The 12,089-nt window shown below is 44.6% G+C and overlaps 1 long non-coding RNA gene across 1 annotated transcript in view; it reads right to left on the reverse strand.

The window, feature by feature from the left end:
- The window catches only part of LOC147748035 (uncharacterized), a 35,508-nt gene extending 30,416 nt beyond the window's left edge, over nucleotides 1-5,092 (reverse strand). The window contains exon 1 of the long non-coding RNA XR_015299705.1: nucleotides 4,936-5,092. This is a non-coding gene — a long non-coding RNA (uncharacterized LOC147748035). The remainder of the gene's footprint in view (nucleotides 1-4,935) is intronic.
- Between the last annotated feature and the right edge of the window lie 6,997 nt (nucleotides 5,093-12,089).

Here is a 12,089-nt window from a genome sequence, read left to right on the forward strand (position 1 = left end):
ATAGTTGAGTCGCATGCTGGGCCCAATCTTCTTCACAAACCGCGTTCCCTCTGTTCTTATTGGAGGAACGGAGCTTATTCATATACATCTCAAGCACAACTCATGGCACTATGGGGCTCTCCCTAAAACCTTACACCTGAAACAAAACATGCAAACATTCACAATTACTAGTATAACATTCAAGTAGATGTTGGGTGTCACTCAAAATGTCATTTATTAATTCATTCAGTCTTTCACCATTCATTCTGTCCTTCCATCTGTATGCCAATCAATGGCCAAACCTTTTCAACCATTTGCACACCTATCCATCATCTGTTCTTCATCCATCATTTCACTAATCTATCCCTTCATCTACTCTTTCACTCATTCATTTATCCACCTTTACACCCAATCCATCCTTTCACTCATCCATCCACTCTTCCCTGTGCAACCATTTACCCATCCAACCATTTACCCTTACACCCATCAAGCCATCCTTTCACTTACTCATCTGTCCACCCATTCACCCTTTCAATCATCCATCCATTCATCCTTTCTTCCATCTCTCCGCCCTCCCTTTCACTCATATATGCATTCTGTCACTCATCCATCTTTACATTCTTCTTTTCGCTCATCCATGCAACCATTCACCCATCCATTCTGTCAATCATTCATTCATGCTTTCACTCATCCATTTATCTCTCCTCCCTTTCTCTCTCCATTCCCCTTTCACTTAGCCACCCATCCTTCCATCAACCCTTTACCCATCCACCCACCCATCTAGTTGCAGACAGAAGAGGCTCATCAAGAACTTCACCCTCGCTGTAGTTCCAAAAGCAAGGGATGGGGTGGGGCGGGGGAAGGTTCACTATGACCCTGCACAGAGGCAATCTGAAAACTTGGAAGTCATGCATGATGCACAGTGCCAGGATGCAAGGTGACTTTGACATGGTGTTGTTTCCAGGGCTTTAAATTGGATGAAAAAACTGGGGGTCTCTCCTAGGGGCGTGTCTGATGTAATTAAGGGCATGGCTTAAAACACCTCAACTAAAAATATGTGCTGAGCATAATGTGTCGCACACCTGTTTTTTTACTGTTTTTATCATTGCATACAATAACAGTAGACCTACAACAAGCCATGACTATTGGCTTTGTCAATGGATGTTATTTGAGTAAAATAAATAAAAAAGCAGCAACTATTGCTTCGTTTCATGTAATAATAAACATGCTTCCACTCTAAAATGATGAGACTATGTAAGAACTATGATCTCTTCTTTTTAAATTTGTACATTTGTTTTGTACATTTCTTCAATCTATCCCTAACAGAATGCCCTGCCCTAGACAGTGGCAGAAGGCGGCCACTACGTGCTGTACCAGCCTAGACTGATCCATTGCTGTTCTGTACGTGACAATCAGCCCCATGCAGATGACATTGGGCAGGGTGGGGCTGCTCTCTACTTCTCAGAGGAGGAGTGAGAGGTGGGCCACATCAGGGAGCTGAGGCCTCTCACAGGGGAACAGCTCTGCTCCCTCCAAGGCCCCAAATTACGGACAAATGGCGTCCATAAAAGGGATCAGGCCCAAATTACGGACTGTCAGTAAAATTTACGCACGGTTGGTCACCCTACGTCTAAAGTCTGAAATAATGTAAGTAATAGGTCTCTTTATGCCAGGTAGTACAAGAAGAGCCTGTTCTCAGCAGAGACAGAGTGGAAAGAAAGGCAGGGAAGTGCACCGTAGACGTCCTACCATTTCTAATGTTCTGTGAAAGTAGTCTTGTAAATGTGTGTTTATATGCACACATTTACAAGATTTACAAACCCTAGCAAATGTATGTGTGTGTATATGTATGTATATATATGTATATATATATATATATATATATATATATATATATATATATATATATATATATATATATATATATATATATATATATATGTATATATATATTTTTTTTTCACAAGGCTATACAAAAAACAGGACTGGCCAGGTATAGAAGTAAGGCTACTGGCTTTAGTCCTACTTTTATGTCTTACCCTGTCCCAGTTTTTGCTTCTCAAAATCTGTTCACCCCAGGGCTGATTGGGGATAAAAAAATTGTGGGGTATCTCAAAGGGGCGTGGCCAATGTAATTAAGGGCGTGGCTTAAAACATGTAAGCTAAACATCTATGCGTAGCATAGTCGGTCACCCGACTTGTATTTTGCTGTTTCTGTCATTGCATACAGATATTTCATATAAGAAGTAACATCATACCTACAACAAAAGAGAACTATTGGCTTAGTCAATGGTTGTTAGTTGCATAAGATGAATAAGCAGCAACTATAGCTTGTATATAATATTGAGAAAGCTTCCAATTAAACCCCTGGTGACACCACAACAAAATTGCTGCTCCTGTGTTTCACAAAGAGAGGGGAAATCCAGAGAGAAAATGACTCTCTTTAAAGGATTCCCCTTCCCCTACAATGCTCACTTGGCCTGGTGTCATTGCGCAACTTCTCCACTAGTGAGAAGTGAGCAGTGTGAGCACCGCTCATCAATGTTCCTGCTCTGCTGTCACTGCAGTCCGGAAAAAATGGACCGCCTGTGCCAGGGCACAAAACAGAGCCCGATAGAGACCCGTTCGACTAGGGTGACCAAACGCCCGTAAATTTCACGGACAGTCCGTAAATTGGACCTCACGTCCGTTGTCCATGAGGATCCTTTTACGGACGCCTTTTGTCCGTAATTTTAGGCATTGCAGGGAACAGAGCTGTTCCCCTGCAAAAGGCCTCAACTCCCTGATGACACTGCCTCGCACTCCTCTGAGCACAAGAGTAGCCATACCCCGCCCATTATCATTCTGTATGCAGCCGATTGCTACATACAGAATGACAATGGGTCAGTCTGGGCTGGCACAGCATGTGGTGGCCTCCTCCAGCATCAGTCCAGGGCAGGGCATTCAGTCACAAGGAGGTGCAAAAACGCCCATGCTGCTGCTAGGTGAGAATCCAGTTAACCAAAGGAAGGTGGTGAAAGAAGTTCAAATGAAAGGATTATAGTTATAGTATAGCAGCCATGGTTGCTGATTTTTTATTTTGTGCAACGAACAACCATTGACAAAGCCAATAGTTCTGGCTTGTTGTAGGGGTAATGTTACTTGTTCTAAGTGTAACGTTACTTCTTGTATTATATATCTGGATGCAATGACAGAAGCAACAAAAATACCAGTCGCGCAGCACAGATTTTTAGCTTATATGTTTTAAGCCAAGCATTGTATTACAGTAAACACCCTTTTGGAGAGATCCCCCCCTAGTTTTTACATACCACTTAAAGCTCTGGAAACAACACCATGTCACAGTCGCCCCACGTCCAGACACTGCATCATGCATGACTCATGCCTTCCACTTTTTCAGATGGTCTATGTGCAGGGGCATAGTGAACTCTGCTTCACCCCACCCTTTGCTTTAGGAACTACAGCAAGGGTGGAGTTCTTGATGGGTCTCATAATTAATGTGAAACGGTGAGTGAGTAAGTAAGTGAAGGGATGGGTGGACGGATGGCTGGATAGATGAGGGAAATGATGGATGGATGGATGAGTGAAAGGGTGGATGACGGGTGAGTACATGGGCGGATGGATGAGTGAAATTATGGATGGATTGATGAATTCATAAGTAAAAGGGTGGATTGATGACGGATGAGTGAAAGGGTGGATGTAAGGCTGAATGAGTGAGTGAAAGGGCGGGTAGAAGGACAAAACGATGGATAGATGAGTGAAGGAGTGAAAGGGTGGACGGATGAGAGAAAGGATGGATGGATGAGTTAAAGCATAGCTGAATGATAGGTTCAATTGATGGATTCATGAGTGGATGAGTAGATGGATGGGTGGGTGGATGGATGGAATGATGGATGGCTAAGTGAAAGGAGGATTTACAGAGAAAGGTGGATGGGTAAATAGATGACTAAATGGGTGAATGGAAGGAAGGAGGAGTGACTGGAAGGATGAATGAGTAAGTGGTAGGATGGCTGGATAGGTAAATGGCTAGATGGATGAGTGAATGGATGGATGGGTGGAAGAGTGGATGGATGAGTGTACGGATGGATAGGGTGAAAGGGTGGATGGATGGATGGAGGATGAATGATGGATTAGTAAAAGGGTGGATTGAGGGAAGGATGAGTGAAATGATGGATGGAAGGATACGTGATGGATACGTTTGTAAATGGATGAATATGAACATGGATGGGCACACAGATGGAAGGACAGAATGAATGATGAATGACTGAATGATGGATGAAAGTATGAGTACACATGGTCAGCCCCATTATCTTAAGCAACATTTCCTATAGATTGACTTTCACATTTATATGAGTGATTGTCTTTAAATAATGTGGTGTGTTGTAATGCACTCCAACACTCTGCCCCACATACTTGGGATGAGTAGCACTAAGCACTAAAGAAGAAATTAAATACATATGAGAGAGGGTCTATGGGAAGACGAGGGGCGCCATAGGAGGGTGGTATCAAGGCCAGCCTGGCCGGACCGGGCATCAGGTGTTTTCTCTGGGAGCTGGAAAGGTGGGGGCGGTTTTGTTAACACAAAAAGACCTGCACATTTGCTTAAAGCTGTGTGCATACTGACAAACCATGACGTGCACAATTGTCTCAATCTAATATAAACTTATTTTCACTTGTACTTTAGTAGTTGTCTATTTACTTACTTAGATACTATTGCACAACCTTCTCTGAAGTGTCTGTAAAACTTAACTTTTGTCCCGAATTTTGACCCTTTGTGCTGAATTTTCACACTCACTATCGTGAATTTGCACCCATGCCAGTTGGTCACCCTAGGTGAGACCTGGCCCACTTAAAGCCCTGGGTCACCCTATACAAAGAGGCTACTCTGTGTCTCACCGCGATATGGCTGGTAACCCTTCAGGAACACACTGTTCAGAATCCTCATCTGCGAGCACTCACCTTCCAGGAGCACAGCTCCCAGGACCACCAGCAGCAGCAGAAGGCGCCTCATCCTGCTCTTCTATCGGGCCTCTCTGGCTGCTTGTTTGTGCCTGATCCCGTCGCTCCCCTCTCTCAAGTCCTGTGTCCTTTCTTCGCCCCTCTCGCGCCCGTCTCGGTGCCACTCATATATACTATGCAGCCTCCGTCCACTCGCCACCCTCCCTGGCACGTGCTCAGCCTTGTCTGTCCCTTATCACCAGGCGCTCCTTTCCACCTTAGTTTGACCGATTGTGTGCTCGCGGGCGTCCCAGCTCTGTACGGGGGCCCTGGTGGAGGCGGGGTGGATAAGAGCTTGACGCTTATTTACCAATTTTATTTTTATAATTAGTTGCACGGTTATAGATAGCGCTTACATTACCCAGAATTGATAGAGCGCTTTAAAAAAGGAATAGCGTATTACCTAAAGCATATCAATTACATTACACGAAGTTGTAAGAAGAGAGCATTAAAGTAAGGTATGCATAATAGCAGTCATAAGTATTGAGTAAAAGCCGTGCCTAATTTGAGCCGGTGGTTGCCGAGGGTCACCAGCAAGCATTTTTGGGGAGCAGCACCTACTTTATCTCATTAGACATTTCCCGAGAGTAGGAAAGGAAAACACAAACCTGAAAGAAAGACGAAGAGAAAGAAGGAAAAACCACCAACAAGGGAGAATGCAGGTATTCGCTAGAATGGCATAAAGCGACAGAGAGTGTCTGACAGTGGATTAAAGAGAGCCGAGGTGTATTGAGGTTTATGCCCCCTTGCTATTCGGAGCTCTGACATTTAGTAGCGCCAGCCGTAGGCCTACCGCAGCACCTTAGACACCAGCACTCAATATTTTACAAATAAATCACTTTGAAACAGGATGTGCTACCAGGTACAAGAAAGTCTCCAATTAAATCTGGGTTGGGAGCTATGCCACAAAGCACTGATCAGTGAAGAAACTAAGGTAACAATGTGTAGAAAGGGGAGGAGCAATTAAATAAAATGTCTTTAAAAAAGACGGGCTTTCAGATCCGATTTATAGATAGTGTGAGGTAGAGGTTTGGAGGTAAGGAGTTCCAGACTCTGGTTGCACAGAAAAGGACTGCGTCTTAAAATAATCCTTTTCAAAGGTCGGTTTGCAGCAGCAGAACTTCAGCTTTCTGTGCTGATCTAGCCCCATCAGATAACTTAAGCATGTCAGCCAGGGAAAATGTAGTGGATGTGTGCAGCAGGGTTTTGTGAGTGATACATGTCATTTTGTGCTTAGCCCAGGCTTCAATGGGAAGCCAGTGAAGTGCACCAGAATTGGTGAAATATGCTCATTCCTTTTGGCCAGGAGACAAATTGTGCTGCTGAATGTAGAACTGCTGAGTGGAGTGATGTACGCACAGCTCTTCCCTCCATATTTGCTCAAGCGCCATAGTGGATTCTGGGTCAGAGGCATATTGGGTAGTGCACCCTTTCTTAGCACAGACCCAGCTGTTCACAAATGTTATGGGTAGGTCACAGTGGGTCTAAGGCCCTGGCTACAAATCGGGTGAAGAAGTCTCCCTAGGTGGGATACTGCTATGTGCCACTCCTTATTGCAAATGATCCAGCTGGATTTTCCAAATTCAGGGATGTTCCTGGTTGGATAATTCAGCCATTACAATTGTAGAAGCTTGGGCTCCAATTGCAGCCCACCCCTGTTCTAGCCCAATCGTCTTTAAAGGCAGGGGTACCAGGGAGCTGTGTTCCTACCCACAGCCATCCAGCCTGCTCTGCACCAACCCTGCACTTACCCTTGTAGCCTGTAGCATAGTGTTCACGTTCTGCAAACAGAGCGGCAAAGTACTGATGCTTCTAGTTATCCTCTTGAGTTTTTAGCCGGTGCTGCTGACCCCCCACCCATTTGTAAAATTCCCTCAGACCTTGCTTGGTATGCCTTGTAGTCTCTTCATTCCGGAAGTCAGCCTAGGCTCTGTGCCAGAATGAAAGGTGGCACCGCAAGCCCTCAGGTTACTAACATGCAATCAGGTGTGGACTGGTTATTAAGTTACAGCCACATGAGCTGGTTACTACCCTACAGCCCCCTATAAGATACTACTAACTTGCAGTTCACACAGAGCTATTTATTCATTTGTATTTAGGTCTCGGCTAGTGTAGGCTGCGCATGCGCAGTCTCGCTGGCGAGATCGTATGGCTTCTAGTAGGGAGGTAAACGAGCTAGTTCTTCTCCATTGGCTGGCTTCCTAAACGGCGGCCAGCCATTGGAGCAGAGCTGTCCGTCACTTTAAGCCCCGTCCGTTTCGGATTGAGGGGCGTGTTTTTTGCTGTCCTTTCTGTCCGTGACATCATCGGACCAAAACACGCCCCTCAGTCTGAAAGGGACGGGGCTTAGAGATGGTGAGAGCATGGTCCTGCGATTGTGATGGAGAGTCAGGCCAATGCGTAGAAGATGGACACAGTAAGACAGAATATAAATATATATACAAAAACAACGATTGATGGACAGGATGCAGAACAATGTCATACATTCACCCCAGTACAGGCTGGTCTGTTCCCATGAGGCACAGGGTCAAGACTGATTTGCATATGGTATGTCTGAACTGGGGTGGCTTGGTGAGCAAAATAACGATGGATTAAACCCAGATCTGTGACTGGGGGTGAATGTTTTGACATTGTGCAACATTCCGTCCATCATCTTGTGTGTTTTGCTATAAATATATATGTACACATGTAAATTACTTGTACTTAAGCTTGCTGCTAGAAGACTTGTGCGTATCTGCTATCAATTGCTTGTCCTCTTTCTATGACTACTGCCAAGCCTCTCTAGTGCTTACTGACATTGCCAGAGCAACAGAACCAGAAGGCGGTGTCTAATCGACATCAGAATCGCGTTGTTCTCGAGCCGCGGGATTCCAAATGGCGGCGATGGGATACAAGTTCAAACACAACGGAGGCAGCTTAGTACCCGGCCCATAAAGAGGATCCGCCTCACCCGCGGGAGCCCCGGGGCGCAGAAGGGCGAAGAGGACGACGGGCCGGAGCTGGACCCGGAGGAGGGTAAGACCCCACGTGAAAAAGCAGAGTAATGTGTGAGCTGTCAACAGAGGGGAGGGAGCGCTACACCCGGGAGATCCTCTCACTGACAGCTGGGTCAAGACCTCCGTTCGGGTGGTAGCTGTGGCGTCACACTGGGGATAGGAGACTTCGACCTAATTGTGGATTGGGACTGGTGCAAGGTGAACATCTCTGGTCTCTGGGGTTTAGGAAAGTAGGGCATTTCCTGCCAGAAGTTTTACTTCTTCCTGCGAGGGGGAATCCCACGGACTCCCCGCTCTTTATAGAGATGCCGTCTTCACCTCACCCTGTATGCGCTGCCTTGGTGCAAACTGCGCCGCAGCCTTCTTTGTCCTGGCTGCTTGATTGACTGGATCTTTTTATTCAGCGCTATGGCCATATTATGACAGAATCCGTCCCCTTGACTCTGCTCTAATTTCCATTCCCCGTCGACACTTGTCATCCCACCCTGAAGGTGTCTACGTCATCTCTTTTGCCGACTCTGATCACAACCTCCGGCAGTCATCCTTTGCTGCTCTCTCGCTTGTCCAGCAGCTGCTCTGCCTACTCCTGTGCGCGATCCTTGCACCCTCGCTTTCAGCGTTTGCCTTTTCCTGTGATAGATTGCATCCTCTGTTCCTTTCCCAGTGCAGGTCATTCGCCATCTTACGTTCTCACAATACGTTTTTGCACTTAGTGCTATAAATAACAAATATTTCTTTTGGAGTATTTAGTGGGACTCAGTTCATTGACCAATAATGGATGTAAAGAGAAGATGGCCTTTCTGTGTTGACTACTCCCCGCGCTAATTACAACATTTCCAAAAGGGAACACAGGAAAACAGAAAATGAGTTCCACATTGACCTTTTTAAATCCAGACCCCATCCATTAAAAACAGCATAGAGTCAATGTATAGGGACTGAAGGGTGCCAAAGGTAAGTAATCCTAGCATAATGTTGATGCTGCTGTCTAGTAAGTGAATGTTAATGAGAATTACAATTTCCCTGCTACTTTTTTTTGGCAACTTTTTTCCCCACTTGTTAATACTCATGAAACCACTTTCGGAACAAATTCAACATCTCGCTTCTACTGGTGACTCAAGCAGATCCATAACCAGTCGGCCTCAGGTTTTATTCCTTGTCCTTTGTTATACTTGGGCCCCTATCTCCATCACCTTTTTCTCTTCATGGACATTCTAACCAGTAACCCTTGTCTGTATACATACTCCCAGACCTGCCCTGAGCTTTTCTAGCTCATTTGCTAATCCTTTGGGCCCACAACAATAAGTGCCTTGCATCACAGCTACTCAGATCTAAGACCCATGGTATACAGGGTGGTATTCAGGCTGCTTTCTAATTGGAAATTTGTAATTTATTTTAGTGTCATTTATATATCTATTTATAGCCAGGATGACCTGCTGAAGAACTCTGGGTGAATTGTTAGCATGTTATTTCATAGGGTGTAATTGGTTAAAAGGATGTCTGTAGTGTACTCTAAGGAACATAGTTTATTCTTCTTCATGATGATTTGTGGATTGCTGTTTGTGTTGGGATCCTGTAGCTGCACTTAAGTGTGAACTGAAGGAAAATGAGATCTATGTGCATATGTAGCTGTGTCTACCATCGTTAAGTCGGATATTGGTTCTGTTTCTTGTGTAGATGCAACCCCCAGTCCTCTTGGGGAAGAGCCAGGCCTGTACAACTGTCATTGCCTTGGATGTTTCTGGACTTTGCCAGAAAAGAGGTACATAATTTTGATGCCTACATGGATGAGTTTCCAACGATCTGTAGGCCTACCAATCTAGACAAAAGCTTATATTGTGCTCTTCCCTTTGAAATTGTGCTGAGATAAATTATGTATCAGTGCTCCCTGTAGGCAATGCAGCTCATCATGAATGCTGAGTGTTTGGGCATGGGTAAAGAGTAAAGGGCCTGGTGATTTCACAAAGGCATAACTATATTATTTGGCTGCTGAATGTTTTATTCTTTGAAGTAATTGGAGTAGAACGAGTGGAAATCTGGCTTGAAAGACTATGATTCTATTAGCCTGGTGCATCTGTGGGCAACAAATGTTAAAGAATTCCCGTGATGTAGAGTGCATTTCTTTTAACTTGGTAAACTTGAGAGGTTTGAAAGGATGTAGTCCATTATTAATTCCAGCTTTCTCATGTCAGTAGATGTCGTCAAGGGAGTGCCGAGTTCAGGGAACCAAGTGACAGCAGGCTGTTAGTTATTTCATATTCCACCATCTGGGATTATGGTTTGCATGAGTTATTTCAGATTAGTCCTTGGCATCCATTGGTCCTTACCACTTGGGGCTGGAGGGTTAACACTGGGAGTAAGATGCTGTAGGGACTGTTACTGTGCAGAGCTTTGGGACCTGAAATCACAATCCAGAACTTCTAATGAATGAATGTTTTTCAAGTCATCATGCTTTTGGTCAATAAGGGTTTGGAGATAGCAGTCAGTCTTTTGCAAAAGGTGTTCATATAGTGTAAGGCTTCTCTAAGATACTACACAACGAGAACAAGGTCACTTGCGGGTATTTAAGCAAACCTAGACTTACTAGTTTTTTTTTCTTTTCTCTATGATACTGCCATAGTTGGCCTAAATGAACTGCTGCCCAATGTTGCCACAGAGAAGCTGGAGACTTCCTGACTGAGCTAGACCTTCTATTGGTGACTCTGTGTGTGTGGCGCTATGTGTGTGTGACGCTCTGTGTGTGTGTGTGGCACTCTGTGTGTGTGGCGCTCTGTGTGTGCGGCGCTCTGTGTGTGTGTGTGTGTGGCGCTCTGTGTGTGTGTGTGTGGCGCTCTGTGTGTGGCTCTGTGTGTGTGTAGGTGCAAATGCAATAGGTCTCGCATTTGCAAGAGATTAGGCTATTGGCATTTTAAATGACAATGCCATTTATTTATCTGTTTTCAAAACCAACACATAAATAACAATTTTGCAATGCCAATAGCTCTAACTTTTGCAGAGATGAGACCGTTGCATTGTAAATGCTTGTGATATTGTGTGGTTGAGGCATTAAATGCCCGATTTGGAATTTGGCAAGGATGGTAGTCCCTCGCAACGGCAACGCTGCCTGGGGTCTGCCAAACTCTCTGTCCATTTGCCCAATTTTGAGTCATGCGGACTGCCAGGTTTAGTCTCACAGTAAAATTTGCAACCTTGACATAAACCTGTCCCTGATGATCAGAGGCTACAACCCGTCTGAGGTAAGATATCTGATTGTCTGCCCTATTTAGATTAGGTGGTCAGATAGATTTTTTTTTTACTGCATGTCACAGCCCTACGAAGTAGGAGTTTGGAAAAGTTAAAAACATAACAGCCCCAACAAGGTAGGAGTTTTCTCCCATGGTGTGAGTATTTTTTTCTTGCTGGTCTTTTAAGGAGCATCCTGGTGGTGACGCACAGTAAAAAATAAAATAGAAATATCCCCACACCATGGGAGAAAGCTCCCAGGGTGTTGGGACCATTATTTTTTAATTTTACCAAAACAAACTCCCAATTTAGAAGTTTGTTTTTGGAGGAGTAAAATCTTTTTTAAGTTTCGTGTAAGCTTCCGTCACCAATGAAAGACACACACCAAAGTTTTAACAGCTTTGAATGGACTGCGGTGACAGTGGTTCATACAGACCAATTGAGGTCACCACTGGGCCAGGATTGAACTCTAAATCTGGTGGTTGGAGTAAAGGCAGGGTGTTGGACGTAAAGTCCTCTGCGATCCTGACTGCCTTTTGTCCATCTGCCAAAACCTAAATCAGGCCCGTAGGTGCCTATGTCTTCTAGAGATTAAGCACTTAACACAATGTAGTCGGTGTAGTTGAAATGTGTTTACACCCTTTTATTAAAATGTGGTGTATGTGGAATGTTTTGAATGGCAAGCAGCTTGATAACTGTTGATTTTAAGATGTTTCTGATTATCGAACTGGGGTAGATTCTATCCTAAATGTGTGATCATTTAAAGACCTTCCAGGGCTCTTGCCTTTTGGGGCAGAGGGAGACATAAATTCACACTTACAAATCCCTGTTAATGAGATCTCATACCCACATCAGTGAAATAATAAACCTTAGATGCATGTTACTTGTTTTGTTAATGGA

This window comes from Lissotriton vulgaris, chromosome 1_1, assembly GCF_964263255.1.
Source record: "Lissotriton vulgaris chromosome 1_1, aLisVul1.2, whole genome shotgun sequence".
Taxonomy (NCBI): domain Eukaryota; kingdom Metazoa; phylum Chordata; class Amphibia; order Caudata; family Salamandridae; genus Lissotriton; species Lissotriton vulgaris.